At 31.3% G+C, this 19591-nt stretch overlaps 1 long non-coding RNA gene across 3 annotated transcripts in view; it reads left to right on the top strand.

The window, feature by feature from the left end:
• The first annotated feature begins 10527 nt into the window (after nucleotides 1–10527).
• LOC147816174 (uncharacterized) overlaps nucleotides 10528–19591 on the top strand; it is a 34954-nt gene continuing 25890 nt past the window's right edge. For all 3 annotated transcript variants that reach the window (XR_015431843.1, XR_015431844.1, XR_015431842.1), the window contains exons 1-2: nucleotides 10528–10686; nucleotides 11288–11418. This is a non-coding gene — a long non-coding RNA (uncharacterized LOC147816174). The remainder of the gene's footprint in view (nucleotides 10687–11287; nucleotides 11419–19591) is intronic.

Raw genomic sequence — 19591 nt, 5'->3', positions numbered from 1 at the left:
CCCCGGGACACAAATCTAACTTGCCACCCAGCTTTACCAAGTGCGCCATGTTTCACATGCCTTGCCCGCTAATATTTAGCTTAAAACACAACCTCCCGGTTAGTAAACAAAACTTATTCTGGCAGATTGTGGGCCCACTAATAGGTATATAAAAAAACTCTTCGGTACAATTGTTCGATATATTAAATTCTAATTTTGGGCGGAGTTTGAAATTTATAGGTTAATATTAAAGGGAGTTACGGGCTGTGATGTGTGCGTGCCTCCTGATATGACTTCTGACCCTTTTTCAGCCATTATTCACTCTTTAGCAAAGAAAAATATTTCTTTCACCTGTAGAACACTTTATTCGCTTTAAAATATTGAAAAGAAGTTAAAAAAATAACATAAATTTATATAAATAAATAAATAAAATTTATCCGTTTATTAGCTATTATTCGCTATTTCCCAAAGAAATAATAGTTTTTTTGTTTACAGAACACTTGATTCACGCTAAAATTTCATAAAATATATTAAAAAAAATCATATATAAAAAAAAAAGAAAAAATTTAAATGTCGACCGAAGCAGGGTTTCGAACCCATGGCCCCCGGGACAACAAATCTAACTAGGCACACAGCTTTACCGACTGCGCCATGCTTCACATGCCTTGCCCGCGAATATTTAGCTTAAAACACCACCTCCCGGTTAGTGAACAAAACTTATTTTGGCAGATTGTGGGCCCACTAATTGGTATATAAAAAAACTCTTCGGTACAAGTGTTCGATACATTAAATTCTAATTTTGTGCGGAGTTTGAAATTTATAGGTTAATATTATAGGGAGTTACGGGGTATGATGTGTGCGCGCCTCCTGATATGACTTCTGTCCCTTTTTCAGCCATTATTCACTCTTTAGCAAAGAAAACTATTTCTTTTCTTATATAGAAGACTTCATTCGCTTTAAAATGTTGAAAAGAAGTTTAAAAAATAATATAATTAAAATAAATAAATAAATAAAATTTATTCGAAATTTATCCGATTATTAGCTAATATTCGTTATTTCCCAAAGAAAAAATAGTTTTTTTTATATACAGAACACTTGATTCACGTTAAAATATCAAAAAAAGTATTAAAAAAAATACATAAAAAAAGAAAAAATTTGAATGTGGACCGTCGCAGGGTTTAGAACCCATGGCCCCCGGGACACAAATCTAACTTGCCACCCAGCTTTACCAAGTGCGCCATGCTTCACATGCCTTGCCCGCGAATATTTAGCTTAAAACACCACCTCCCGGTTAGTAAACAAAACTTATTTTGGCAGATTGTGGGCCCACTAATAGGTATATAAAAAAACTCTTCGGTACAATTGTTCGATATATTAAATTCTAATTTTGGGCGGAGTTTGAAATTCATAGGTTAATATTAAAGGGAGTTACGGGGTGTGATGTGTGCGCGCCTCCTGATATGACTTCCGTCCCTTTTTCAGCCATTATTCACTCTTTAGCAAAGAAAAATATTTCTTTTCACATATAGAAGACTTTATTCGCTTTTAAATGTTAAATTGAAGTTAAAAAAATAATATAAATTAAAATAAATAAAAATTATCCGAAATTTATCCGTTTATTAGTTATTATTCGCTATTTCCCAAAGAAAAAGTAGTTTTTTTTATATACAGAACACTTGATTCACGTTAAAATGTCAAAAAATATATTAAAAATTAATATATAAAAAAAGAAAAAATTTGAATGTCGACCTAAGCAGGTTATCGAACCCTTGGCCCCCGGGACAGTATATCTAAATAGGCACACAGCTTTACCGACTGCGCCATGCTTCACATGCCTAGCCCGCGAATATGCGAATATTTAGCTTAAAACACAACCTCCCGGTTAGTAAACAAAACTTATTTTGGCAGATTGAGGGCCCACTAATTGGTATATAAAAGTACTCTTCGGTACAAGTGTTCGATACATTAAATTCTAATTTTGGGCGGAGTTTGAAACTTATAGGTTAATATTATAGGGAGTTACGGGCTGTGATGTGTGCGCGCCTCCTGATATGACTTCTGACCCTTTTTCAGCCATTATTCACTCTTTAGCAAAGAAAAATATTTCTTTCACCTGTAGAACACTTTATTCGCTTTAAAATATTGAAAAGAAGTTAAAAAAATAACATAAATTTATATAAATAAATAAATAAAATTTATCCGTTTATTAGCTATTATTCGCTATTTCCCAAAGAAAAAATAGTTTTTTTGTTTACAGAAAACTTGATTCACGCTAAAATTTCTTAAAATATATTAAAAAAAATCATATATAAAAAAAAGAAAAAATTTAAATTTCGACCGAAGCAGGGTTTCGAACCCATGGCCCCCGGGACAACAAATCTAACTAGGCACACAGCTTTTCCGACTGCGCCATGCTTCACATGCCTTGCCCGCGAATATTTAGCTTAAAACACCACCTCCCGGTTAGTGAACAAAACTTATTTTGGCAGATTGTGGACCCACTAATTGGTATATAAAAAAAACTCTTCGGTACAAATGTTCGATACATTAACTTCTAATTTTGTGCGGAGTTTGAAATTTATAGGTTAATATTATAGGGAGTTACGGGGTGTGATGTGTGCGCGCCTCCTGATATGACTTCTGTCCTTTTTTCAGCCATTATTCACTCTTTAGCAAAGAAAACTATTTCTTTTCTTATATAGAAGACTTCATTCGCTTTAAAATGTTGAAAAGAAGTTTAAAAAATAATATAAATTAAAATAAATAAATAAATAAAATTTATTCGAAATTTATCCGATTATTAGTTAATATTCGTTATTTCCCAAAGAAAAAATAGTTTTTTTTATATACAGAACACTTGATTCACGTTGAAATATCAAAAAAAGTATTAAAAAAAATATATAAAAAAAGAAAAAATTTGAATGTCGACCGTCGCAGGGTTTCGAACCTATGGCCCGCGGGACACAAATCTAACTTGCCACCCAGCTTTACCAAGTGCGCCATGCTTCATATGCCTGCCCCGCGAATATTTAGCTTAAAGCACCTCTTCCCGATTAGTAAACAAAACTTATTTTTGCCCATTGAGGGCCCACTAATTGGTCTATAAAAAAAATCCTTCGGTACAATTGTTCGATACATTAAATTCTAATTTTTGGCGGAGATAGAAATTTATAGGTTAATATTATAGGGAGTTACGGGGTGTTATGCGTGCGTGCCTCTTGATATGACTTCTGTCCCTCTTTCAGCCATTATTCACTCTTTAGCAAAGAAAAATATCTCTTTTCGCATATAGAACACTTTATTCGCTATAAATAAAAATTATCCGAAATTTATCCGTTTATTAACTATTATTCGCGATTTCCGGAAGAAAAAATAGTTTTTTTTGTATACAGAACACTTGATTCCTGTTAAAATATCAAAAAATATATTAAAAAAAATAATATTAAAAAAAAGAAAAAATTTGAAAGTCGACCCACACAGGGTTTCGAACCCATGGCCGCCGAGACAACAAATCTAACTTGGTACATAGCTTTACCAACTGCGCCATGCTTCACATGCCTACTCCGCGAATATTTAGCTTAAAACACCTTATCCCGGTTAGTAAACAAAACTTATTTTTGCCCATTGAGGGCCCACTAATTGGTCTATAAAAAAAATCCTTCGGTACAATTGTTCGATACATTAAATTCTAATTTTTGGCGGAGATAGAAATTTATAGGTTAATATTATAGGGAGTTACGGGGTGTGATGTCTGCGGGCCTCCTGATATGACTTCTGTCCCTTTTTCAGCCATTATTCGCTCTTTAACAATGAAAAATATTTCTTTTCACATATAGAGCACTTTATTCGCTTTTAAGAATTTGAAAAGAAGTTAAAAAAATAATATAAATTAAAATAAATAAATAAATAAAGTATATCCGAAATTAACCGATTATTAGCTATTATTCGCTGTTTCCCAAAAAAAAAAATTGTTTTTTTTTTTATATACAGAACACTTGATTCAGGTTAAAATATCAAAAAATATATTTAAAAAAATAATATAAAAAAAAGAAAAAATTTGCATAACGACGCTCGCAGGGTTTCGAACTCATTGCCCCCGGGACACCAAATCTAACTTGCCACACAGCTTTACCAACTGCGCCATGATTCACATGCCTACCCCGAGAATATTTAGCTTAAAATGCCACCTTCCGGTTAGTAAACAAAACTTATTTTTGCCCATTGTGAGCCCACTAATTGGTCTATAAAAAAAAATCCTTCGGTACAATTGTTCGATACATTAAATTCTAATTTTTGGCGGAGTTTGAAATTTATAGGTTAATATTATAGGGATATACGGGGTGTGACGTGTGCGTGCCTCCTGATATGACTTCTGTCCCTTTTTCAGCCTTTATTCGCTCTTTAACAAAGAAAAATATTTCTTTTCACATATAGAAGACTTTATTCGCTTTAAAATATTGAAAAGAAGTTAAAAATATAATATAAATTAAAATGAATAAATAAATAAAAATTATCCGAAATTTATCCGTCTATTAGCTATTATTCGCTATTTTCCCCCAAAAAATAGTTTTTTTTTATATACAGAACACTTGATTCACATTAAAATATCAAAAAATATGTAAAAAAAATTTAAAAATTTATTTAAAGCGAATAAAGTGTTCTATATGCGAAAAGAAATATTTTTCTTTGCTAAAGAGTGAATAATGGCTGAAAAAGGGACACAAGTCATATGAGGAGGCCCGCACACATCACACCCCGTAACTCCCTATAATATTAACCTATAAATTTCAATCTCCGCCCAAAATTAGAATTTAATGTATCGAACAACTGTACCGAAGAATTTTTTTAAATACCAATAAGTGGGCCCACAATCTGCCAAAATATGTTTTGTTTACTAATCGGGAAGAGGTGCTTTAAGCTAAATATTGGCGACGCAGGTATATGAATCACGGCGCAGTTGGTAATGCTGTGTGGCAAGTTAGATTTGTTAACCCGGAGCCATGGGTTCGAAACTCTGCGTGGGTCGACATTCAAATTTTTTCTTTTCATTATATTATTTTTTTAAATATACTTTCTGATATTTTAACCTGAATCAAGTGTTCTGTATATAAGAAAAACTATTTTTTCTTTGGGAAATAGCGAATAATAGCTAATAAACGGATACATTTCGAATCATTTTTATTTATTTATTTATCTTAATTTATATTATTTTTTTAACTTCTTTTCAATATTTTAAAGCGAATAAAGTGTTCTATATGTGAAAAAAAATATTTTTCTTTGTTAAAGAGCGAATAATGGCTGAAAAAGGGACACAAGTCATATGAGGAGGCCCGCACACATCACACCCCGTAACTCCCTATAATATTAACCTATAAATTTCAATCTCCGCCCAAAATTAGAATTTAACGTATCGAGCAATTGCACCGAAGCATTTTTTTATAAACCAATTAGTGGGCCCACAATGCTCAAAAATAAGTTTTGTTTACTAACCGGGATAACGTGTTCTAAGCTAAATATTCGCGGAGTAGGCATGTGAAGCATGGCTTAGTTGGTAAAGCTGCGTGGCAAGGGAGATTTGTTGTTTCGGGGGCCATAGGTTCGAAACCCTGCGACGGGCGACATACAAATTTTTTCTTTTTTTTAATATTATTTTTTAAAATATATTTTTTGATATTTTAACGGGAATCAATTGTTCTGTATACAAAAAAAAAACTATTTTTTCTTTGGGAAATAGCGAATAATAGCTAATAAACGGATAAATTTCGGATAATTTTTATTTAATGCGAATAAAGTGTTCTATATGCGAAAAGAAATATTTTTCTTTGCTAAAGAGTGAATAATGGCTGAAAAAGGGACAGAAGTCATATCAGGAGGCACGCACACATCACACCCCGTAGCTCCCTATAATATTAACCTATGAATTTCAAACTCCGCCCAAAATTGGAATTTAATGTATCAAACATTTGTACCGAAGAAATTTTATATATATTAATTAGTGGGCCCGCAATCTGCCAAAATAAGTTTTGTTTACTAACCGGGAGGTTGTGTTTCAAGCTAAATATTAACGGGCAGGCATGTGAATCATGGAGCAGTTGGTAAACCTGTGGGGTAAGTTAGATTTGTTGTCCCGGTGGACATGGGTTCGAAACCCTGAGGCGGTCGACGTTCAAATTTTTTTGTTTTTTTAAATATTATTTTTTTAAATATATTTTTTGATATTGTAATGTGATTCAAGTGTTCTGTATATAAAAAAAACTATTTTTTCTTTGGGAAATAGTGAATAATAGCTAATAATCGGATAAATTTTATTTATTTATTTATTTTAATTATATTATTTTTTTAACTTCTTTTCAATATTTTAAAGCGAATAAAGTGTTTTATATGTGAAAAGAAATATTTTTCTTTGCTAAAGAGGGAATAATGGCTGAAAAAGGGACAGAAGTCATATCAGGAGGCACGCACACATCACACCCCGTAACTCCCTATAATATTAACCTATAAATTTCAAACTCCGCCCAAAATTAGAATTTAATGTATCGAACACTTGTACTGAAGGATTTTTTTATATACCAATTAGTGGACCCACAATGGGTCAAAATAAGTTTTGTTTACTAACCGGGAGGTGGTGTTTTAAGCTAAATATTCGTGGGCAGGCATGTGAATCATGGCGCAGTTGGTAAAGCCGTGTGGCAAGTTGGATTTGTTGTCCCGGGGGCCATGGGTTCGAAACCCTGCGATGGTCGACTTTCAAATATTTTCTTTTTTTATATATAATTTTTTTCAAATATATTTTTTGATATTTTAACTTGAATCAAGTGTTTTGTATATAAAAAAAAAACTATTTTTTCTTTGGGAAATAGCGAATAATAGCTAATAATCGGATAAATTTCGGATAAATTTTATTTTTTATTTATTTCAATTTATATTATTTTTTTTAACCTCTTTTCAATATTTTAAAGCGAATAAAGTATTCTATATGTGAAAAGAAATATTTTTCTTTGCTAAAGAGCGAATAATGGCTGAAAAAGGGACAGAAGTCATATCAGGAGGCACGCACACATCACATCCCGTAATTCCCTATAATATTAACCTATAAATTTCAAACTCCGCCCAAAATTAGAATTTAATGTATCGAACAATTGTACTGAAGGATTTTTTTATAGACCAATTAGTGGGCCCACAATGGGCTAAAATAAGTTTTGTTTACTAACCGGGTGGAGGTGTTTTCAGCTAAATATTCGCGGGGTAGACAGGTGAAGCATGGCGCAGTTGGTAAAGCTGTGTGGCAAGTTAGATTTGTTGTCCCGGGGGCCATGGGTTCGCTACCCTGCGACGGCCGACATTCAAATTTTTTCTTTTTTTATGTATTATTTTTTTAATTATATCTTATGATATTTTAGCGTGAATCAAGTGTTCTGTATATATAAAAAAAAACTTTTTTTTCTTTGGGAATTAGCGAATAATAGCTAATAAACGGATAAATTTCGGATAATTTTTATTTAATTTAATTATTTTAATTTATATTTATTTAAAAGACCTAGTCAAAACCATTATATTTCCTAGGACCAGCCTTGTTTGGACTCAATGGTCCATACAAGGCTGCTGAAGAGAATTTTTATAGGCCAATTAGGGGAGTCACAGTGGGCCGTTAAATGCATATTGCGAAGATGAGAGGAGAGAGCTTTTGAAACGAAACTGTGGTTGGCTTCACGTATCACCGTGAGCTGGATGGTAGGCCGCCAGACAAGCATGTTCGCTGCAGGAGGGAGGGATCCTGTGTTCCAATCCCAAGGACGGTCAAATTTTCAAAAAAAAAAATTTTTACTTTTTCTTTTTTGTTTATTTTAAATTATTATTATTTTTTTTTATGTGTTTTTCGATACTCTGGAGCTCCTGCATGTAGGAAAAAAAATTTTTATTGGGAAAATGGGAAAAAACTAGAAAAATCCAGGAAAATCAGTTTATTTGCTCTTCTTCGACTTCTATTGTAACATTTTGGATATTTTAGCATGCATGGGGTGTTTACTGTGTGTGAAGTCCAGCAAAGAAAGCGTAATGGAGTAATAAAAAAAAGAATAAAAAAATAAAATGGCTTGAGAATTGTTCTAATTTCAAGAGCCCCTAGCTACCTTTAATATAAAGGTATAATTTTCAATCTCGGACCCTAGGTAGCGGTCTATGGTCCAAACAAGGCTGCTGATGAGAATTTTTATAGGCCAATATGGGGGTCACAGTGGGCCCCTAAAGATATATTGCGAAGATGAGAGGAGAGAGCTTTTGAAGCGAAATTTTGTTTGGCTTCACGTATCACCGTGGACTGGAAGGTAAGCCACCAGACAAGCAAGGTCGCTGCAGGAGGGAGGGGGTCCTGGGTTCAAATCCCCGGGACGGTCTAATTTTCAAAAAAAATAAAAAAATTTTTTGTTTATTTTAAATTATATTATTTTTTTTATGTGTTTTTCGATATTCTGGAGGTTCCTGCATGCAGAAATTTTTATTTTATTGGGAAAATGGGAAAAAACTGGATAAATCCAGGAAAATCAGTTAATTTGCTCTTCTTCGACTTCTCTTATAACATTTTGGATATTCTAGCATGCATGGGGTGTTTTTTGTTTGTGAAGTCAGGCAAAGAAAGCGTAATGGAGTAATAAAAAAAAAGAATAAAAAAATAAAATGGTTCGAGAATTGTTCAAATTTCAAGACCCCCTAGCTCCCTTTAATATCAAGGTATAATTTTCAAACTCGGACCCTAGGTAGCGGTCTATGGTCCAAACAAGGCTGCTGATGAGAATTTTTATAGGCCAATATGGGGGTCACAGTGGGCCCCTAAAGATATATTGCGAAGATGAGAGGAGAGAGCTTTTGAAGCGAAATTTTGTTTGGCTTCACGTATCACCGTGGACTGGAAGGTAGGCCACCAGACAAGCAAGGTCGCTGCAGGAGGGAGGGGGTCCTGGGTTCAAATCCCCGGGACGGTCAAATTTTCAAAAAAAATAATTTTTTTTTTGTTTATTTTAAATTATATTATTTTTTTTATGTGTTTTTCGATATTCTGGAGGTTCCTGCATGCAGAAATTTTTATTTTATTGGGAAAATGGGAAAAAACTGGATAAATCCAGGAAAATCAGTTAATTTGCTCTTCTTCGACTTCTCTTATAACATTTTGGATATTCTAGCATGCATGGGGTGTTTTTTGTGTGTGAAGTCAGGCAAAGAAAGCGTAATGGAGTAATAAAAAAAAAGAATAAAAAAATAAAATGGTTCGAGAATTGTTCAAATTTCAAGACCCCCTAGCTCCCTTTAATATCAAGGTATAATTTTCAAACTCGGATCCTAGGTAGCGGTCTATGGTCCAAACAAGGCTGCTGATGAGAATTTTTATAGGCCAATTAGGGGGGTCACAGTGGGCCCCTAAAGGTATATTGCGAAGATGAGAGGAGAGAGCTTTTAAAGCGAAACTGTGGTAGGCTTCACGTATCACCGTGGACTGGAAGGTAGGCCACTAGACAAGCAAGTTCGCTGCAGGAGGGAGGGGTCATAGGTTCAAATCCCAGGGACGGTCAAATTTTAAAAAAATTTTCTTTCTTTTTTTTTGTTTATTTTTAATTATATTATTTTTTTTTATGTGTTTTTCGATATTCTGGAGGTTCCTGCTTATAGGAAATTTTTTTTTATTGGGAAAAGGGGAAAAAGCTACATATGAATATGCAGATATGTGTGCACATTATAGAATATGGCTTATAAGCTTCAGTTGAAGAACATATAACATAAATTAAACGTCATTTCAAAGATACACCCAGTTTACAATGGGATTCGAATCCGTTACCAATACACTACACATCGTTTAATGGAATGGTGAGATTGTGTATCCAGGGCGGATCCGCGTAAAACTAAGAAAGGTGCTATAGTATGGCTAGGTGATGTAATGAGTAAGTATTATAAATAACGGATACATAATAAAGCATAACTGAATGTTATAAATAAATTTATAATATTCTATAAATAATAGCGTGTTGAAAAGTGTTAAAATGAAGAAATTCGAAGTGTACCCTACCAGAGGAAATAATTATAAGCTTAATAAGGGACCCACAATGTCGTCCTATAGGCTACAATGTATGTATATATATAATAGCCTTAAAATGAAGAAACCCGCAGTGGACTGGTCGTTAAGACACGGTTCCTAGCAGATCACCGAAGTCAAGCATCACTGGCTGCGGTCAGTATGCGGGTGGATGACCACTTGGATCAGGACTTATCATCCCCTTGGATTTATCATTAATCAATGAACATCTTTTCCTTTTTTTATCTCTCATTTGCGATGAATTTTTATTTAATTTATTTTAATTATTGCTTCGCCATCAGTTATCGCAATAGTACAGGCGTCATTCTCACGTGAGAATGTTTAGAAACTACATGTAAGAGGATGTGCTCGCGCATTTGCATGAAAGAGCGTAACGTGAAGGCCACAAGTATCGAGATTTCATCTGATTGGTTGTTGGTCTTAGCCTTTAAAGTGAAAGTTTGTTTCACGGTCCCGGAGGTTCAAAGCGAATGGTTCAGATCCTTTTCATCCCGAATACAGCTCAACTCATCTCAATTCCACCGCGATCACTTCGAAAAATTTACTTTCCCGCCTACGCGGTTAGCTGTTTATATTTACCTTTACTGCCGTGCTGGTAATAAGACGGTTTCTGTTGGATCTTTAAGGTTTAGCATTTGATTTTCCTGCTTTTATCATTTAAATTATAAATAACGAATTTTTTCAATTGTGTTTCTTTAAAGCGGCAATTTAAATATTATCTTCGTTTGATTCTGAATCGTGTAAATCTTTGCTTAACCCGAGGGATAGTTTGCCTTCAGAACTTCAAATTCTTTTTCTCAGGAAGATTTCTTAATTTCGGACGTTGAGAAAATTTTATATTTTTTTGGAAGATAAGAAAAAAAAAGGAGACGCCCAGCATAATTGTACTTTTTCTAAGATTATAGCTTTTTCTAATCGTAGAAGTGAAAGAAATGATTTCGAAAGTGTTTTAATATTTTACTGGATGTTATGTATACACATAGTTTTAAGTTAATTAGTAATTTATCGATTTTTAAACTATTCTTGATAGAATTTGAAATTCGTGTAGATTAATGACCATGGCTATTTATGAATGTCGCATTTCATTAATACTCTTTTTCTTTCAGGATTTATCTTGAATATTTGTCCTTTGACTCTTCAGATTTTTAACTTGTTTTTACTACGGTTTGACATTTGTGTATAATTACTAAGATAATTTATCGTAAAGTATTATTAATTCTTTTTTAGCTATTTCACCCTGGACTGATTCAGATTGACTTCAATATATAACTTGCACTCTGCGTAGTAGAGCACAGCTGCTGAATAAAGACATCTATGAACTGCTCGTGATGTGTGGGGCTGGGTCATCCGTGGCTCGGGTGAGTGGCATTTTCGTCTCTTTTTGTTTTTCTTTCGCATACTGTTGATGAACTATAGTGCATTTATTGTAAAGTACTCGAGGTCCGTTGCGTTATTTGACCCTAGTTCATACACTTCAGGGACACATGCATCCCATTTTAGCATGTACGTGTCAGGTAGCTTTTGTTCCAAGGTATATGTATTTGTTGTAATATCTATTGTAGGAATTGTATGTATCCAATCTGCCAAGTATTGTGAATACATCGAGGTCGTGGCACGTATTTTTTAAAGCCTTTAACATGAAACTTAAAAACCCACTTTGATTTTTATGAAAAGTTATTAAAGATTTTTGCTGAGTTCGAAAAAACCTTATTTAGCTATCTGGGTATAATGTTTTCTCTTTAGTCTGGTTAATGTAGATGTAACATCTCTAGGACAATCAAAGTCTGTGGTCAATTGTAGTATAAATTTGTAACTGTTTATGTTACGATAAGATTTATATTTTTCAAAGTACTCCAGTAATGAAATATAATATTTACTTTTGCGAGTGTTAAGTTGGAGACTAAAACTACTCATATGGAAAAATTTTGTATTAAAAAGAGATCAGCATGTTAACTTGATTGTTTTAGTTATTTTTAGCACATGTTTTTCTATAATAGGTCTTTGACTGTAAATTCTTTGCTTATCTCAAAAGGTCTTTTTCCTTACCACTTTTTTTTAACTGTATGGTGAGGTGTTCTATGGCATCGTGCTTTTCAAAAACATTGAAAATAAAAACGTCATACTATTGAATTATTTTTAAAGTTTATTTTCATTGTTTAAATTGAGGTTTTGCTGGTGCTAAAAAACTATTCCTTCAGTTCTCAAGTAAGCAAAACTGTTTTTAGCGGTAAGACAGTAAGCCGCCTAGAAAATTCGTTTCTTGACGTTTATCTACTACTCTGCTACCAATCGTGCTAATATATTTTAAGTTTGAATAATATTCAATCCAACATTCGAAATTTTAAAATTATAATCTTTTTATGTTTTTTTACTTTCTGTTCAATTATTCGGTTTAATAATTCGGTGTGAATTACTTTGGTCTGGCAACATTTTTTGTGAAAGGGCACTTCGCAATAAAAGATTTGTGAAAGAAAACAATAAGTTAAAATTTCCCCCGAAATACTTTAATACCAATGTAATATTTTATGCCAGAAAACACATGGTAATATTTTTGAAAGCTAATTCGGTTCACAAATGATAAACTGCAAAAAATTCCGCAGTTTATCTTTTTTGAATAGAGCTAGCTTTCATAAATATTGTCTGATAAAAAATGATAAACAGCAAAAAACTGTTATCGAGTTTACGAGGACCACTATCTTAAGTCTCAGTCTTCAAAGCTATTTATTAATTTATATTGTTAATAAAACCATTCGATTACAAATAATCGTATTTATTTTATTCAATTCAATTCACAATTCCACCTTTTGTAAATACTTCGAATTCTATTTACAATAACTTTTTTTCGTTATATATCTACGGTTACTCTTTTTAAAAAATAATTCAACGTTTAATTAGGTAATTAAAACTGGGCATTTAAATAGTCATAAATTAATTCCTTAATTATAACTCATAAAAATATGATTGTACTTCAGAGCTCATTCTAGGCAAAAAAAAAAAGGGCAGGGTGCAAAAGTTTAAAAAAAGGGCATTATTATTCTAAAAAGGCAATAATTTCTTTCCAGGGGCTTTACACGTTTTATTAAAAAACATTGTTTATTAGTAAAAGAAATTTTTTTTTTACTTTACTAAAAGTAGCAAAGCTATCATATTAATTACTAATTTTCATTAATAAATTAACATATGTATCGAGCTAATTAGCTTGGTAATTTATTTAAAATGCATGCATATATTAATAAAATAATAAATGTATGTTTTTAAGTGTGTATAGATAGTTATGATTTAATAATTAAAATGGTTAATAATAATTATGATTTAATGATAGTGAAAGTAACTGCAAACTTTCAAAGACGAGTGCAACAAGGGGGTTTGTTGGCTATTTTTCCTTTCTCATATTAATCTTTGTATTGACAGCAATGACAAACTAAATAAAAAGAGTTAAAAATAAAAGTTTGAGAAATCCACTGTAGAGTTTGGGGAAAAAATAAAGAGTTGAGGAAAGAAAGAGCAAAAAGGGTATGGAGTCTTAATACATCAGGACACTAATTTACTTCAGGGGCAACAGGGTGGATTCTTTTGACTAAAAGGGCAGTAGGGTGCTGCGCCCTGTTTACCCTGCCTAGAATGAGCTCTGGTACTTATACACTTATCTTTGATATATTCTCGGATTTTGTCTCAAATTCAGGATGTGTCTGTATTACTGTTTAGGGGATTAAAATAATCCTATTGGAATAACATTTTTTCAAACAAACATCAAAATAAAGTAATTTGCAAATAAGCAAAGCATTTTGGAATGTTTATCAATTACTTTAAAATATTTTAATAAGATCATTTTTATTTAGAAAAAAAAACAATGTTCTGTTCTTTAAATCAGTAGTTATAATGAATCGATCATAATTAGATATTTAAAAAAACAATATTCTGCTACAGTATTCAATTTAGTAAATGCATGTAATTATATAACATGTAATTATATATCATGTGATATAACATGTAATATGATACAGATTAATTATATACATGTAATTATATATCACTGTTATAAATAGTTAATCAATTATTAGCATTCTCTAAAAGCCTTAATCCTTTAAGTTAAAAATATTAACGAAAAGATATTTCAACTTAATACAATTTTTTAAGAAATACCAAGTAAGAGAAAGTTATTTGTATGTACAATATAATGAGTAATTATTGAAGTTTAGAACTGTATAAGTCTTAATTTGGTTTCTAAAAATAGAATGAGGAAGAAAATGTTTTTATTTTTGCAAGCTTTAAATAAATTTTATATTTTAATTTAAGGAATATCTAAATACATTTAGATAATTATTTAATTACTTTATTGATTTGATTTGGTAACTTAGTTAGGTTTGATTAACATATTTAGATTCAACAGCCTGATATGCATTTACACAATAGTTAGTGCCTCCGGTGCTTTTTTCAGGTGATGTTTAATTTCAGTCAACAGTATATTAATGAGTTACCTGTCAAAACATGTTTGTTGTAGTTATTATTTTATGATCTTATTAATTTTGAAAGAGAAAGGTAAATGAAAAATAACATTTCTCTTTGAGAGATACATTTTAAGCATTTATTTTTATTTAATACTGTGCAACGTTTTTCATATTTGTTATGATACGAACATTACGGTTAGAGCAGAATTTTTTTGCTGATTATATAGAGGTTATTTAGCATTAATGCAAAAATTTAATTCTTAATATTATGACAGTTTTTCACTTTTCATTATTTTAATTGCATAAGTAGAGTGGAGGGAACATCATGTTAGTATGATCATTTGCAGACCCATTTGCAGACCTGCCAACTCTCCTGCTTTTGTCTCAAATCTTCGCCCTCAGGCCTTCAGGGTGTGCTGGCATTTATTTAGAAAAACCTTGCCCCGTAACATCACTAAAAATTATGGTGAGTGTGAACCAAAACAGCAGCAATAACCAATGAAATGGCAAAATCGGAGATATCTTGGACACCATTAGGCAAAATGTTTTTTTACTTTCTATAGATGCCAGTTTTTTTTTTTAAAAATAATGCTCAATCAGCAACATCTGCAGTTTTAAAACAGTAGCAGTTAAAAAAAAATAATTAAGAAATGCATTTATAAAGTATTGTATTCATTATTGACATATTTTGTTAGTTTTGAACTTCCTAAATTTGAAAAAATCAAAAGATATGTTTTAATATAATTCTATAGAACCTTATATTTTATAGTAAGAACACGTATCTTTATTAGTCAGTGTCAGAATCTTATTGTGGTCTATTTTATGTAATGTAAATAATATATTTTGAAATAAACTTCTTGTAGGAAGTGTGAATCAGGTTTAATTTTCAATATTGCGCTATGTCGTGATACAGAAAGAGTCTCCTGCTTTTTTATTTTCTAAGGTTGGCAGGTCTGCATTTGCTATTTAAGAAAAAAGTAACAAAAAATAGCAGAAATGACAAAATAGGTTTAATATATATAACGTAACTACCAACTTGTCTGGGAAGTAAAGGAGGTCTGAGCGTAATAATGATCGCACCGCCACAAACATGGCGTTGGTCACGAAATTTTGAACCTTTTGACCTCTTTGGCTCAGCCATAGCCTTCGGTGGACTGTTAGCAGAATATTTTACAGTTCTTTTAATTTTTGTACATAGCATAATAATAGTTTAAAAAAAGTATGACTGTTCAAGAGTTATAAATAAAATATCACTGTATTCAAAATAGAACAATAAAAATGCTGTTAAATAAGCTAAACTTACTGGCAATTACCATAATTTTATAAATTTTTAAATTTTTTTCAGTATTTGTTTATTAGCTTTAAAATAATGATTTAATTAACTTGGAAAATGTGTTTTATTGTAACGAAATGTATAAAAACGTTTCATAAGTCGAGTAGTAATCTCTCTTATTTTTCGTTCTTGCATCGCTTTTGCACTGAGCACAAGTTATGACATGTATTATAATTTTTTTTTTGAGTAAATAATGTTGATTGCAGCTATGTAGATTTTTTTTTCTGCTTCTAATCGCAGTGATTCCTGTCATTATCTTATAATTCAAAGTTATTAGTTATAAAGCAATCAATTTTCTTCATTGTTTTTGCCATAGGAATAAGTAAGATGGTGACTGATACAGATTAAATCGTTCGAGTCGCTAAGCCCTCCGTGTTCCCATAACAAATCAAAACCTCTGGGGGTACTGAATTGGGGATTGATCATTCTCTGATTTAGGTCAAAATTACGATCTGTGGATGAAGGAACGGATGTATGAATAGGTTACACCCTATAAACGGGTGAGATGTATGGGTGTGGCAGAAGTCGAATTCTTGGCCTTAGATGGCATCACTGGAAAACAAGAACAATCTCACCCCTCAGCCTGAACAGGCATACGCCAACAACAACAACAAATTAAATTATGAAATGAAATTTTGATAGTCACCAAAATAAAAAAAAGAACGAAATAACAAAACAATTAAAAAATTAATATATTTATACTAGGATTTACAAAAAAAATGAAGTTGCATATTGTGACAGCTTGAAACTTAGATCTATAATTATGAATAAACTAATAAATAAGACTGTTAAGAATTTATTAAAATAAAAATTTCTTCATTTAAAATTAGATAACGTTTTTGAATATTTTTTTTCATTCGTTTGAATTAAGAGTGAGAAATGGTCTCTTCAGTCCTTGTGTTAAGGTAAGTAGTCAGTTTTAGTTACCAAAATAAATTACATATCCTAATGTAATTTATTTTCTTTGTTTTTAAATGAACCTAACAACCTAATCTCCGAACGAAATACGCATTTGAGAACTCTGTTTCGCATGATTTCGTCGTCAATTTTTTTTCGGCTATTACTACTAGCGATTTCATGATTTTTAATTTTTTTTTATTGTGATTATTATTTACAAAATGCGAAGAAGGAATGATTTGTGCATTGCTCCCCCCCCCCCCCAATTTTTTCTTGAGAATATAACCCATAATATTGGAATTAAAAATTATTACAAGTTCTATTATAAAATTAAAAAGTTTTTTTTTGTAAACACAGCGCTTTTGAGATTTTAAATCAGTAACATATTAGTAGTTATTATTAAAAGTATCTTGCTGAACGATAATAGTGCTAGAGAATTTTGTCGCAGATATCTCGAAAAAATTCTGCCACAGGGCAGGTGATACTGTTTAACTGTATTGTTTTTATGTGACTGAAACCGGTTTGCACTTGTTTACGTTAGTGTATCAATGGGTTAAATTAGGCGATATATAATCTAAATTAGACGATATATAATATAGAATGTTTATTATATTAAGCATTATATTAGTATATTATAATAGTTAGATCAAATTATTAGACGAGCTGTAGTTTTTAATAATGTCATGATTTACACTAGTTTATAGGCAATACTTTTATATTTAAACGTACATTTAATGGGTTTTAATTCAGGAGATTTTTTATATACTTATCAGTGCTTTCATTACAGAAAAAAAATGAGAGAATTTCTCACCCTTTTTCTAAAACACAGTGAGATCTCAAAAAGATTTCTAAAAATTACAAAAAATGCGAATAGACTTGGAAAAAAAATATCTCTTTAATTATAATACATTTTTAACATCTTCTAATTTTTAAAGCATTGATATTGCTGCATCATCATATCGAAAACGTTCTATATCTACTTTTTCATCAGCTTTTCTCATTAGGTTGCTCAAATGTTTATCAGTCATTTGTATAAGATATTTTGTCCTAATTCGGTTTTGAGTGCTAAATGACCTTGCAACAGATGCTGAACAATTCGGAATCATTTAGTAAATTTGTAGCATTGAAAAAAATTTAGACGTGAGATTAGAAATCTTACCTTCCGTTAACATGCGGTTGCAGAAAATTGTGTTCGCACCAGTTCTGAACAATACTGCTAAATAGGGAAGCTAGATAACATGGATCCATGTTGAAAATAATGAAAGATCAAGGAAGAAAAGTGAAACGAATTTTATTCAAAATAGCAGAAGACTAATTTTTTTCCAAAATTCACTCATTTTGAATAATAGAGTGCACGATTTTCTCGCGTTAATAATTTTTTAATGTAATGCGCTGTAGTGAAAACACTGCTTATATACTTCCTATTTGTATTTATTTTTAACATATTGCATTACAATGTTGACCAAATGATACAAGGTCGGGAACCTGTTTCATCTGAGTAAACCCAATACAGCTGTATAGAGCATCACCTGATAATTATATTTTTACATAGAATCTTAGAGTGCGAGTCTAGTAATAGAGCCAGGGAATGTAAATGTTTTAAATATCCTTACAAAAAATGTAGTTTGAAAAATCATGCATATTTGGTATTTGCAGAACAAAAATGCTTTTAATGTCTGAGAAACTATGATTTTGTTTAATAACAGGAAGGAAAGGTTCTCTTGCTTTTAGCGTTCCAACAAGGAAATGTGAAGAGGATTTCAATAAAAATAACTTTTAGTAGTCAATAAATATGTTTAGTCAGGGTGGCCACCCACCTTGAAAACCTGGAATTATCAGGGAATTTTTTTTATACTGGAAAAAACCTGGAAATATCAGGGAAATTTGGATAAAAACCTGGAAAAATCAGGGAATTTTAAAGAAAAGCTGGAAATTTTTCTTGATTTTTTTTAATTTCACTAATTTAAATTATTTGCTAATTTTCTTAATTTAAATTATTTCATCCACTTTTTTTTTTAACGGAAATGTATCGCCAAACAGTTGAAATATCATCAACTTAGCGATACTTTGCTTGCATCAGAATTTGCTCCATTATAGTTCTGTTAAACTAGAATGCCATATAAAATTCTCCCACGGTTGCTAAACAAATGTGGAAACCTTTGACCGCTATGGGAATTTAGGAAAATTTAGGAAAGATTCTGGTGGAAAAAGGGATTAGGATATGAGCTTCTGTTTTTAAATTCTGTCCTTGGGCTGAATCCATTTATGGCTCAAGTTTGTTCCGATACTTTGGTGGTTATTTTTTTTTCTCTATTTTGACAAAATGTTTTTGTATTTTTAACTTTATAAAATTCTCCAAAAATTAGTTGGTTATAATTTTATGATAATAGATTTTATATCGCACTCTTTTTCTAAAAGCTTTTCTACTCCCATTCAAAGAAATCTGTGAATTATTTTTTTTTGAGCAAACCAACCAATCACACATTTTTTTTACAATCGCTAACAGCAATGTTTGTTGACAAATTGTTACAATTGTTGCATTAATGCTAATTTTTTCTATTTCATTTTAACCTCTTTTAACATATTTTAATTTTTAAAAAAAGACTCCTTTGTTGGTCAATATATGATTTTTGATTCAAAATTTTTTACCAAAACATTAAAAAATAAATAAAAAATCTTGAAAATTGTCAAAATAAATTATTTTTTTCAAGATGATATGTTAAAAAAATAGCACTTTGAATAAAACATTTTATAATATAGACACTTTTCTTGTACACATCCTATACTTTATAAGAAAAAAGAAAAAAAACCCTGGAAATTTTAAGATTTTTATCTGGAAAACCTGGTGATTTC

This window comes from Parasteatoda tepidariorum, chromosome 2 (assembly GCF_982258835.1).
Source record: "Parasteatoda tepidariorum strain Cologne lab strain chromosome 2, Ptep-v5.0, whole genome shotgun sequence".
Taxonomy (NCBI): domain Eukaryota; kingdom Metazoa; phylum Arthropoda; class Arachnida; order Araneae; family Theridiidae; genus Parasteatoda; species Parasteatoda tepidariorum.
Note: the sequence above shows the minus strand (reverse complement) of the source record. Positions and strands in the feature narration are given on the sequence as shown.